Below are 13,088 nucleotides of genomic sequence, written 5' to 3' on the forward strand. Positions count from 1 at the left end.
TGAGAATCCCTCACTTTACAAGAGCTTCACTTCAATTTTAAAGCATCAGTTGCACTTAAGAAACCACAGGCCTGCCACAAAAGAGACTGAGATACTTATAAGTTGTAATATGTTGCCTATTACCTTCATCTGTATCTAATCTTTATGTATGTGAGAGTGAGTATGAGATGAGTGAATGAAATGTTGCATCAAATTCTGGGTAAGTGTATGATAATAAATAATTATTTTTAAACTTACAAAAATCTTGCTGTTGGAAGTATTTAATTGGGACATGTACTCCAAGGGTAAGAAACCACACACCTCCTGCATACAGGCACACTGGTCGTGGGCAGGAAAAGGAAACACATAAGTTCCATCCATGACAGGCATTGAATTTTTTAACTTACAAATAGCAGATACTTAAACAAGTTTGGGTGCACTTCAATGGGATGAAAATCATGCAGTTCTATAACAGGTGGGTGATTCATTGTCCCAGATCTACCCCCATCTCAGTTTGATACAAAATAAAAATTAATTTTCTGGATCTGTATTTGGTTAGCTATTATTCAAGGGTCACTGGGAGGCAATTCAAAGTTTTCAAACCCAGGGGCAAATTGCTGCTGCAATGTAACATCAGAATGGCTTTAATAATGATGGTATTTTATTCAAGAAACTTGTTCACAGCCCAATGGCTGAATTTCAGTGTAACATGCATCAAAAATTCATATATAGACTAAGCAATCAGGTTAAGAACATGCAAACATGTAATAATCATGTAGTAACAAAAATAGTCAGACAAGTTCAGCTGGCAACAGTGAAATGGTGGGTGAAATGTTAAAAGAAGGGTAATCTTGAATTAAAATTACATTAAAATTACAAACCAGTACACAATTCCTACATTATAGAGAGTTGAGTACATATAAATGTCATTGTTTAAGTGCTTCATTGAGGACCCAAACCATGTAAGGAATGGAACGGCATCAGTGGCTTTCTGTACTGCATCTTATGGGGTTGAATTTAGTCAAATTTTTAAGTTACCTTGATTGCCCTAGGGGTGATGGGGTAACCAGTTCTGAAACTGGGTAGATTGCATCAGGGATTTTCAGAATTTACTTAATGAACATACATATGAATTAGGAGCAGAAGTAGGCCACTCGACCCTTCAAGCCTGCTGATCTGATTGTAACATCAACCCCAGATTCCCATCTACTCCTGATTATCTTTCACCCCTTGCTTATCAAAAACCTATCTACCTCTGCCTTAAAAATATTCAAAGACTCTGGCCGGAATTTTCAGGCCCTGTCGCAGTTGGGACATGCTGGGGGCAAGGCGGCGCCTCAGCCAGGAGTCCATTGACTTGCAGAGGGACTGGAAGACTCCGGCGATGGGGGGGTGGGGTGTGGAAAATCCTGCCCTCTGCCTCTACTGCGTTTTGAGGAAGCGAGTACCAAAGACTCACAACCCTCAGAGAGAAAAGAATTCTCCTAATCTCTGTCCTAAATGGGCGACCCCTTATTTTTAAACAGTGGCCCCTAGTTCTCGATTCTCCTACACGAGGAAATGCCATCTCCACATTGACCTTGTCAAGGCTCCTCAGGATCTTATATGTTTCAATCAAGTCACCGCTTACTCTTTCCAAACTCCAGTGGATGCAAGACTAGCCTGTCCAACCTTTCCTTACAAGACAACCTGCCCAATCCAGGAATTTAGTACAAATGATAACTTTGTTTGTCAGTAGAGTTTCAAGCTTTGTGACATGAAGGGCATTGTTGTACGACTGGTACCAGAAGCTTAAGATCAATCCCATTGTGTGCTTCTATATTCTTTCAATCTGGGCCGTTTGCATGTGTATGAGGCCAGGGTGCCACACAGTCGCAACACACTGGATTAAGGGATGCATGTAGCCAGTGTAGATCAACAACAGGTCATGGACAGGGATTCTGAAAGGGATGACGGATTGAATGCGGTATATTCACATACATTTAAATTTAGAGAAAGCATCTGAAGAAGACCCTGAAGAAGAGTTATACAGACTCAAAACATTAACTCTTGGTGGAAATTTTTGTGCCCGCTGGCGTCGGGCGTGTTCAGTGACCCCTTTCCCTTTGGAGATCAAGTTTTCACATTTCCATTTCTTTTTGAAATAATCCCTTTACCCCCTTTCTTTTGTTCCTGCCTCTAGCCTTTTCAATTCCAATTCTTTTTCTTTTTCTTTTGCCTTCAATTCAAGCTTTTTCAGTTCCTTTTCTTGTTTAAATTCAAGCTTCTTCATTTCTGTCTTTAGTCTCACTACCTCCAGCTGTGCCTCACTAGTGTCAGATATCACTACCAACTTTAAATGTGTGCTATCACTTCAACTATGTCTGCTTTATTTGCCCCTACAGGTAACCTCAACTGCAACTTATCCACCAACTCTGTTAACTTACCCTTAGATACTTTTTGTAACCCAATCAGAGTTATTATCTTCTACTTCCAAAAGTTTTCACCGTGGATACTGCCATTTTTGTAGTCTCATCACTTAAAAATCCCTCACATCAATTCCTGAATTCAGTGCTTCTCGTACTTGTAAACAACTCCAAACCAATCAAGGAATTTCAAATATCCCACAAACAGCCCCCCATTTATTATAATGCGGTAGATGATGTGTGCCAGGTGGATCAAATCCATGACGGAAATTTCATCACGCTATCACAATGGTTTTGTAATTTGTATTTATTTCGAGATGTGTGCCCTGAATTCAGAAATGATAAGTCCACCAAGACGTCAGAGATTTAAAAAAAACTAAATTAAACATTCATTAACAAAAGAAAAGATTTCAAGCACATACATAGGTGCACAAATTACTACTATAATAACTCCTAAACCCCTAATTAATCTGGCTCCCAGCTATACCCCTGTTAAGGCAATAATAAAAAAATAGGTTTTAAATAGATCCAGGCAAGCCAACACAATACCCCGGACAGTACAATTTAAAGTAGCTTTTCCCAGCTTCGGTTCTGTAGACAGCAGTCTTAATGCACAAATATTGGAGGTTTCTCAGACTTCTGGTAAAACTTACAATGCCTTCCCTGACACATAGCCTCATTCTCCTTTATAAATGTTTCTTCTTTTTAATGTAAATTCCATTGTTCTCATATGTCTTTGGAACTGTACCTTTCTCATAATATAAATTTTTTCATGGTGCTTACATTGTCAGTAACCTTTGGGAAAAATAAACACACTGCTTGGCCTAGCTTCTCTGGCTAGGCATAAACATCCTGTCATCTCTTTGAAATCCATACTGCCCTGATTTATCTAAAAATGCAAATTCCCCTCACCTTATATTCTAAGACTTCAGCCATGTTTATGTGTTTAGCATTTCAAACCTAACTTCTTTTGATGAGTCAAAGTCTCCAGGCCACCTGTCTCCAATTCAATTAAATTACACACACACACACACACACACACACACACACACCACACACACATAAACAATCCAAACCCCACTATTAATGTACTTTTACAATTAATCACAATAATATTAAGAAAATTATTATACTTTCATGATACTCTTCAGATTTGAATACTTTGATGTGATAAAATCTTAAGTAAGAAGGTAAAATATAAAGTGCCTTATCAATGGCACTTCATTGTATCTAGCTCATCCACCCTGTCAGGATCTTGGGATTATTTATCTCACTAGGATTTCTATTCCCCCACTTCCTGACCCAATCCATTGGACAACTCAAGCATAGGTGCCAGCCATTTTCCCATCATCTCATATCTGGCAAGCTGTATCATTCTTTGCAGCCACAGCTCGCTGGTGCCATGTTAATGAGACTCAGGCATACAAGTGGCTCTGGCCCTCTGTTAGCACCATTGGGTGGGTGGAGAACAAATTTGTACTTATTTTCGAGCTATTTCAAAACTGCCTCCAAAAAGCATTTGAATATTGGTTCTAAGGACAAAAAAAAACAGTTATTGCTACATAATTTGAGAAGTCCACCTTTTTTGGTATACACTTAAGTCAAATGCATACTTCTTAGTCTTGGAAGATATTTCTACCTAAGTATATTTTAATGAACCTAGACTACACCGGATCAATATAAATATGAACAAATGCTATTCAACCATTTTTTCCTTTTGGTTTCTATGGTGTTGTTCAGCATTGATTCCAGTAATACAGAGGTTTAATCATTTTTTAATTATCAGTGAATAAAATTTTGGCCAGAATATTACAGGCACAGTGTAAGTCCTAACATTGTGACCAAATATGGCTCCCAAGCCTGCATGGGCAGGCATCAGGACTGCACCAATCTTCTTGGTGCTGCCTTCTTAAATGGCCGCCAGCATGCCTGTCATCCAATTAAGGATGGCACGTTGTCTCTCCAGCCTGTCAGCCCAATCAGAGGGTCGGCAACTCTGCAGCCTCAGCAGACACTGAGAAAGGTGGCCACTGCTGAGGCTGCAAGGAGAATGAGAGGGTACTTCCATTTTGAGGCAGGGGAGGAAGCCAAATTACTTTTCTGCTAAACCCAGGCAGGCAGGCACTTGCAATTGTGTTTGAATCCTCCAGCTGTGGCTATGCGACTGCAGGGAATGGGGGTCCCTCCTTAGTCCATGGAGCCTCTGGGTATGATGACCACCCCCCAATCCGGAAGCCACTGGGAGGTTGCCTCCATGCAGCTGTTAGCTTCTCCAATGGCGAGCTGCCTCTCTGCTGCTGATCTGGGAAAATAGCTGTCAATTAGATCTTTAATTATTCATATTGGCCACCCGCCGAGCTGCAGTCAATCCTGCCACTGTTAAAATGGCTCAGTGGCAAGGATACATCGGGAACCCAACAAAATGCAGCTCCTTGGCATTTTAGTGGCCCCTCTGCCTCCTAATCTGCCATCTTGGGACCTGTTAAAATCTCTTCAGATACAAGGATATCTAGGCTTCTTAAACCCCTGCAGACCATACAGTATCAGTACATGAACAGTGTTGTTAGGAAGGAAGTCCAGGTGTTTGACCCAATGACAGTGAAGGAATGGTGGTATGGTTCCAAGTCGGGATGATGTGTGGCATGGAGGACAACCTGCAGGTGATGGTGTTCCTATGCATCTACTGCCCTTGTCCTTCTAGGTGGTAGAGGCTGTGGGTTTGGAAGGTGCTGTCGAAGGAGCCTTGGTAAGTTGCTGCAGTGCATCTTGTAGATGGTACACACAAATGTGTATACCAATGGTGGTGGGAGTGAATGTTTAAGGTGGCAGATGGGAATATTGTGTGCAGTTCTGGTCACCACATTACAGGAAGGATATAGTAGCTCTGGAGAGAGTGCAGAGGAGGTTTACAAGAATGTTGCCAGGGTTAGAAAAGTGTAGCTCTGAGGAGATATTGGATAGGTTGGGGTTATTTTCCTTAGAACAAAGAAGGCTGAGAGGTGACTTGATTGAGGTGTACAAAATTATGAGGGGAATAGATAGAATGGACAGGATAAAATTGTTTCCCTTGATGGAGAATTCTAGAACCAGGGTACATAGGTTCAAGATAAGTGGCAGAAGGTGTAGGGGAGACATGAGGAAGAACTTTTTTTATGCAGAGGGTAGTGGGTGTCTGGAATTCACTGCCCAAATTGGTGGTAGAGGCAAAAACTTTAAACTCTTTTAAAAAGTACCTGGATCTGCACCTAAAGTGCTGTAAGCTGCAGGGCTATGGGCCGGGTGCAGGAAGGTGGGTTTAGAAAGGGCACCTGGATGTCCTTGGGCTGGCATGGACAAGATGTGCTGAATGGCCTCCTTCTGTGCTGTAACTTTTCTATGGTTCTTTGGGGTGCTGATCAAGCCGGATGCTTTGTCTTGGTGTCAAGCATCTTAAGTGTTGTTGGAGCTGCACTCATCTAGGCAAGTGGAGAGTTTTCCTCCACATTCCTGACTTGTGTCTTGTGGACGGTGGACAGGTTTGCAGTCAGGAACTGAGTTACTGACTGTTGAATCCGCTCTGACCTGCTCTTGTAGCCATAGGGGAGAATTTTCTCCTCCGCTGGAAGCGTTGAGCGCTACCTGTGCGGGAGTGGGGAGGAGTGAGCGGAAAGAGCTCAGAAATCTCCCTGAGGCACGGAGCTGCCTCAGGGAGTTTAATTTGAATATGAAAACTTGAAAAATAGAATAAAAAAAGTTATTCAGGCATGTCCCTCATGTGACAATGTCATATGAGCTGGGGCATGAATTTTAATAATAATTTTTAGTAAAGTTATAAACCCTTTATGAAGCCTTATTCCGCCTGTGGATGAGGTTCCATAAAAAATGCAAAGGCCGCCTGGGCTCTTCGCCTGCCCGCCAACCTTAAAGTTGGACAGGCAGCCCTGACAATTACTTCAGTTAGTTGATAAATGGCCTTAATAGGCTTTTGACAGTTCGGCAGGCGCGCAGCCAACTCTGGTGCGCTCCCGCCGAACTGAAGATCAGAATGACGCACGGTGATGTCGGGCTGCATACCTGACGTCACCACGCAACATATTATGCTTTGGCATGTGGAGCCAGCCCCTGCATGTCGACTGGAAGATTCTAGCCATAGAATTCATGTGGTTGGTTCCAGTTAAGTTTCTGGTTAATGGTAACCCCCAGGATGTTGATGATGTGGTAGTCAATGATGGTAATCCCATTGAATGTCAAGGCAAGATGGTTAGAATCTCTCTTGTTGAAGATAATCATTGCTTGACACTTGTGTGACATGCATGTTATTTGCTGCTTATCAGCCCAAGTTCAAATGTTGTCCAGGTCTTTCTCTACATGGATATAGACTGCTTAAGTATCTGAGGAGTCATGAATGATGCTGGACAATGTGCAATCATCAGTGAACATCCCCACTTCTGATCTGGACAAGGTTTCCATGGTTGTTGCCTTCCTTCCTTGGGTGACCTCAATGCGCTGGCTTGTTGGTGCAATGACATCAGATTGAACATGGATGGACTCCTCCATCCTCCGTTCTGATTGGTGTGGGCCTCTGACAACCCTGCCTGATGTGCCCCTGTCTGTCTTTGGAGCTCCAACATGTCCCTGTGGGCCAAATCCAGAGGCTTATCATCAGACTTGGACTCAGCGGGAGCCTGGCCGTCCTCTGAGTGTCAATGACCTTGGCTGTCACTGCTTCCACCTGCTGTGGACCAGCATCTGTGCTGTGCTCACCAGATGGTGACCCCAAGCCTGCTCTAAAACTAGATCCCACTGATGTGTGTGTTCTGCGCTGGTGGAGGGTGTGGGTGAATGCAGTGATGGCTTTACATTGAGTGGTCCTCAGGACTTTCATCCGAGATGGTCTGGGGACTGGTGCTGATGGGCTGCTGGTGGGCCTCTCCCTTTTCCTGCTGTTGCCTGTTAAATAAAGAAGATATAATTAGTGACTGGCTGCGTAGTCACCAACATTAAAAGGCATTCAGTTTTGGCTGGTATTCAAGGAGCTGTTGATGGGTCGTCGCTGGCTTGTTGGGAGACACCAATCTCTCCTTCAGTGCAGTCATGGTCCCAGCCGTCTCCAGCCAGCTCTGCCACCCGCTTCTTGCACTCAGTGAGTGGCCTGAGCTCCGGCATCCCTTCAACACTCAGGGATCTTCCCCTGTTGTTGCAGGCGATCTTCCCCTGCAGGAAGGCATATGAAGAGATTGTGAGCAGGACAGATGGCAAAGCTGATGATCAGCATGTCTGTCTCCTGTGTATGCTGAGTGGACCTCTGTAAGGGCTGAGGCCATGACTTGTACAGAGTGTTAGAAGAGATGAAATGTAAAAGTGTGTGTGAGAGAATCAGTGGTGATGTCCTTTGTGTTGGTAGTGTGTGAGATCCCTGTGGACTGTAGCCCTGTGAGTCCTGAATGGCTTGTGACAGTGTGAACTGAGAGTGAAAAGAAGGTGGATTTAACCTGGTGGAGCCTCCTCCTGCACTGGATGACATTCCTCCTCTGTGTTAAAGCTGACTGCACTGGTGACCTCCTCCCAAGCTTTGGTGATGAGGTTAGTGGACCTCCGCCTCCCATTATGGGGGGAAATTATGCCTGGAGGAGTGCCACCAGTGCATTTTCATTAAACCTCAGGGCAGTATCCTTCTTCCTTCAGGGCACCATCCTGCTGTTCTCCACAAGCAGCCATGGACTACAGAGAGAGAATGTGTTAACAGGTGAGGTTTAAATATGGCGATTGCAAAGATGAACGGATGAGTTAATGGCAGGACAGATGAATCCCAGCCTGTCCAGCCATGTGATATGACATGCTTCATGTTCATGCATATATAATGAGCTGAAAAATGGATGATCTGGCGTGGAAATCCACCATGCCAGTCGGCACTGCCTTTCCTGCCCGCCATTGCATTTAGTCTCCGGAGTGGAAAATGCCACCCTATGCCTTCTGCTGGGGTTGTATCGGACATGGGAAGCATTCATAAAATTAGAGCTACACTTTCAGAGATGATGTCAGGAAAATTCCTTCAAAGTATGATGGAAATTTGGACCTCTCTCCCGTAAAAGATGTTGAGGCGCAGTCAAATGAAAGCTTCAAAACCAAAATTGCTAGATTAGTGGAAGGAAAGCCGATAAAGGAACAGGATTGGATTCAACAACAATCTTTAACCTCACTGTCCAGCATATACTTCACTCTAACATTGCCATCAAGCCAGGGATCAACCCTGGTTCAATGAAGAGTGGAGGAGAGCATGCCAAGAGCAGCGCCAGGCATAACTAAAAATGAAGCATCAACCTAGTGAAGTTCCAACATGGGACTATGCACATGCCAAGTAGTGGAAGCAACATGCAAGAGGCAGAGATGAATGATCCCAGAACCAATGGGTCAGATCAAAGTTCTTCAGCCTTGCCACATCCATTTATGAATGGTGGGAGGTGGTGGCACAGTGGTATTATCACTGGACTAGTATTCCAGTGACCCAGCGTAATGTTCCAGGAACCCGGGTTTGAATCCTATCATGGCAAATGGTGCAATATGAATTTGATAAAAATCTGGAATTAAAAGTCCGATGGTGACCACAAAACCATTGTAAAAACCCACCTACTTCATCAACACCCTTCAGAGGAGGAAATCAGCTATCCTTACCTGGTCTGGCCTATATGTAACTCCAGGCAGACAGCAATGTGGTTGACTTTTATATGCCCTCTGGGCAAGGGAAATTAGGAATGCGCAATAAATGCTGGCCTAGCCAATGATGTCCACAGCCCATGAGTGAAAATAACCCTGATGACATCCCATTTGTGGAACTGAATATTTGTACTCCAAAACCAACCCCCAGCCAAGCTGTTCCAGTATAGCTACAACACTGGCATCTACCCAACAATATGGAAAATTATCCAGGTATGACTTGTCTATAAGAAGCAGAACATATCTAATCAAGCCAATTCTCACCCACCCCCCTCCCCCACCGCTACCATCAGTCTACTCTCAATCATCAGTAAAGTGATGGAAGATGAAGCCAGCAGTGCTATCAAGTGACACTTAATAACAACTTACCAATAACCTGCTCACTGATGTTCAGCTTGGGTTCCACCAGGGCTAGTTCTCATTGCAGCCCTGTTCCAAACATGGCCAAAAGAGCTGAATTCCAGAGGTGAGATTGAAATTGACTGTTCTTGACCTCAAGACAGCATTTGACTGAAAGTGGCATCAAGGAATCCTAGGCAAATTGAAGTCAATGGGTAACGGGTTGGAGTCACAGCTAGCACAAAGGAAGATGGCTGCGGTTGTTAGAGACCATTTATTTCAGCACCAGGGCATCACTGCAGGAGTTCCTCAGTGTGGTGTACTAAGCTTCTCTGTGTATCGCCGCCCTGACATGGTGGAGAGGCTTGTGTGCTCTGACAATCCTTTGAGGGACACTGGCAGAAGCTCCTTGTTCCTGCTAGGGCCACCCATGGCACAAGGTTGGGAGGAGGTGCCAGATAAAGTGTTGTCCAAAAGTCCTCAATGACAGAATAGGTGAAGGAAGACTCTGTCTTCACTGGCTGTGAAGCTGAATGAAGGCTGCAGCAGAAAAGTGAAACCACCAAATTCTGATCAGCAACTCGTCAAGATCATGTGGACAGCAGCGACACCCCAAAGGCCCACATTAAACAAAGTCACACGCAAATCAGGGTCCATTCATCATGTCCTGTGGCGAGGGAGAATTGGCAATGGGGACAGGGCTTGAAGCAGGGGGTCTCTGGTCAAGAATCTGCATGCATGAAGGGTGTTAGGACATAGGTGTCCTTGGGCAGTATTCCTCAGGATACCCTCTGCTTACCTCAATTGGGGAGGAGGCTAGAAAAGGTGCCCTAAAAACAGGCAGTCACACTTTCTCCTGGCTAGGGACCCACACCCTGCAGGATCACCATCTACATGGTCAAAGAAAGAAAACATTAAATTTACAACTTGGAATGGATAATGTCAAGAGTGACCATCCAGAAAGAAGAGCTGTAATCATTTCACATGAACTATCAAGACTCCAAATTAACATCTCTCCCAGTGAGACTCAACTTCCTGGGGTGGGACAGCTGAAGGAACGAGCCGGGGGATACACCTTCTACTGGAAAGGAAAGCTTGACAGTGAACCTCAAGCCTATGGAATTGGTTTTGCTATTTGGAATAGGCTGTCTGATTAACTGCCAGAACTCCCCAACTATATAAATTAAGGGCTCCTGACACTTCATCTGCAGCTCAGCCATTAACCAATATGTCACTGTCATCGTCATCACTGCCCCGACCTTTGACTCTGATGAAAATGTTGAGGAAAAGTCCTATACTGACCTCAATAAAGTCCTCACTGCCATCCCAAAAGAGTCTGGGGACTTTAATATCAGGGTTGGCCATGATTCTGATGTCTGAAGCAAAGCCATTGGGAAAAAGCAGAATGGGAAAACCCAATGCAGACTATGTCTACCTGCTGAAAATATATGCTCAGCACGTCCCCAATATAACAAACAATCTTTTCTGCCAGGAGGAGAAATGCAAAACTACACAGCGGCATCATAAATCAAAGAATTGGCACCTTCTGGATCATGTCTTTGTTCAGGTCAAAGACCTAAGTGATAAACTTAGTATCGCTGGGTCAATGTGGGGTCTGATGCCTGCAGGACAGATCATAGACTTGTTTGATAAGTGATGAACTTCCACCTAGCACCAAGGCATCATAAAGCCCAAACGGCCAAGAGAAAGAAGGTCAATGTCTCAGCCCTAAAGCAGCCTGACCGATGAGAGGAATTCAAAGTGCAGCTTGCAACCAATCTGGAAAATCTTCACATGTCCAACTCAAATCCAGAAAATGGGATCAAATAAAGTCAGCTGTACTAGATTCCTGTGCTCAGACCATTGGGTTCAAACATTACCGTCATCAGGCTGGTTCAATGAAAGCAATGTTGAAATATGTGACTTACGAGAGCAAAAACAAGCAGTCCTCATTGCCTAGAAAAACAACCCAAGGTCGCAACTAAAGTAGGCAGCATTCCAACAGTTCAAGGCTGACACTCAAAGCCAAATCTGGAAGATAAAAGACAAGAGAAAGCCTGAGAGATCCAGTATGCTGATCACCATGACACATGAAGCTTTTTTGAAGTCATCAGGGCCATCTTTAGACCAAGGTCAAATGGACAAAATCTCATGTGTTCACAGGATGGTTTTTCCCTTATTAAGGATGATACTGCCATCTGTTAATGCTGGAAAGAACATTTTTAACACCTCAACTGTGAATCCAAAGAGGCAGCTACTCCAGGCTTTCCTCCAGCATCCTGTGGTAGAATCCATGGGTGAACCACTATTAATGGCAGAGCTGCAACAAGCAATCAAACGGATGAGAAACAACAAAGCCTGTGGCTCCAATGCTATTCCAGGTGAGGTTTTCAAAGCTGATGGACTTCTGCTTACATCAAGACTCCATGCACTCAGCCTACGGATTTGGGAAGAAAATGAACTCCCAACCCCCACACCCCCGCCCCCACCCCACCTTGCAACTTTAGGAATGCGACAATTGTAACTATCTTCAAGAAGGGAGATGAATCACGCTTTGGGAACTATTGAGGTATTTCTCTCTTGTCCATAACAGGTGAAATCCTGACTCAATCTCCTGAATTACCTACTTGCTATGACTGAGGAATTGTTCACAGGCAATCAATGTGGTTTTTAAATCTTCCAGAAGAACCTGTGACATGGTTTTGTTGCCAGACGAATCCAAGAAAAATGTTGAGGACCACACCAGGAAATCTTCATTGCATTCATCAACCTGACAAAAACATTTGACTCAGTAAATCGTGAGGCTCCGAGGATTGTTCTTCAAAGATTTGGATGTCCAAGAAACTTCACCACAATCCTGCAATTGCTTCATGATGATGTAACTGCGGCTGTCTTGAGAGAGATCTGAAACAGCATGACATCAAAATTAGGACTCGGGTCAGTCAAGGCTGTGTGATAGCCCCCGTACTGTTTACAATCTACTGAGAATGGCTATTCACCACATCAACTGCTGTCTGGTGTCAGAATTAAATACCAGCTAGATGGAAAACTCTTTAACCTCAGTTGCCTTTGTGCCAAAGCTAAACTGGCCGCCATAGATATACATGATCCACAGTTTGCGGATGACAGCAGTGTCATCGCCCACTCTCGATCTCTTCAAGTCTGCATACAAGAAACTCGGCCTGTCCTTGAATGTTGCCAAAACAACCCACATCTGGTCAGCCATATATTCCACCTTCCATATATGTTGAAGGAGAGACTCTGGAGTACGTTGAGCACTTCCCATTCCTTGGCAGCCACTTCTCTCAAAAGGACACCATTGACATGGAAATCCACCAAAGGATCAGCTGTGTAAGCTCACCCTTCTACAAACCATTACAATGAGTGCTTGACAGAAAGTCAACAAAATTCCTATCATACAGAGGAGTTGTCATACTACAGTGAGACCTGGACTGTGTATCAGTGACACATAAAAGCGATACAGAAATTCCATCAGTAATGTCTCTGCTCCATCCTTCAGATTCAATAGGAGGGCCATTGAATAAATGCTACTGTCCTTTTGAAAGCCAGTTCCACAGCTTTCAGGAAAATTCCCTGTAAAATCAACTTCAATGGATTGGACACTGTGTCTGGATGACTGAAAATGGTCTCCACCACCAGATCCTATTTTCT

The sequence above is a fragment of the Carcharodon carcharias genome, chromosome 8, assembly GCF_017639515.1.
Source record: "Carcharodon carcharias isolate sCarCar2 chromosome 8, sCarCar2.pri, whole genome shotgun sequence".
NCBI lineage: Eukaryota > Metazoa > Chordata > Chondrichthyes > Lamniformes > Lamnidae > Carcharodon > Carcharodon carcharias.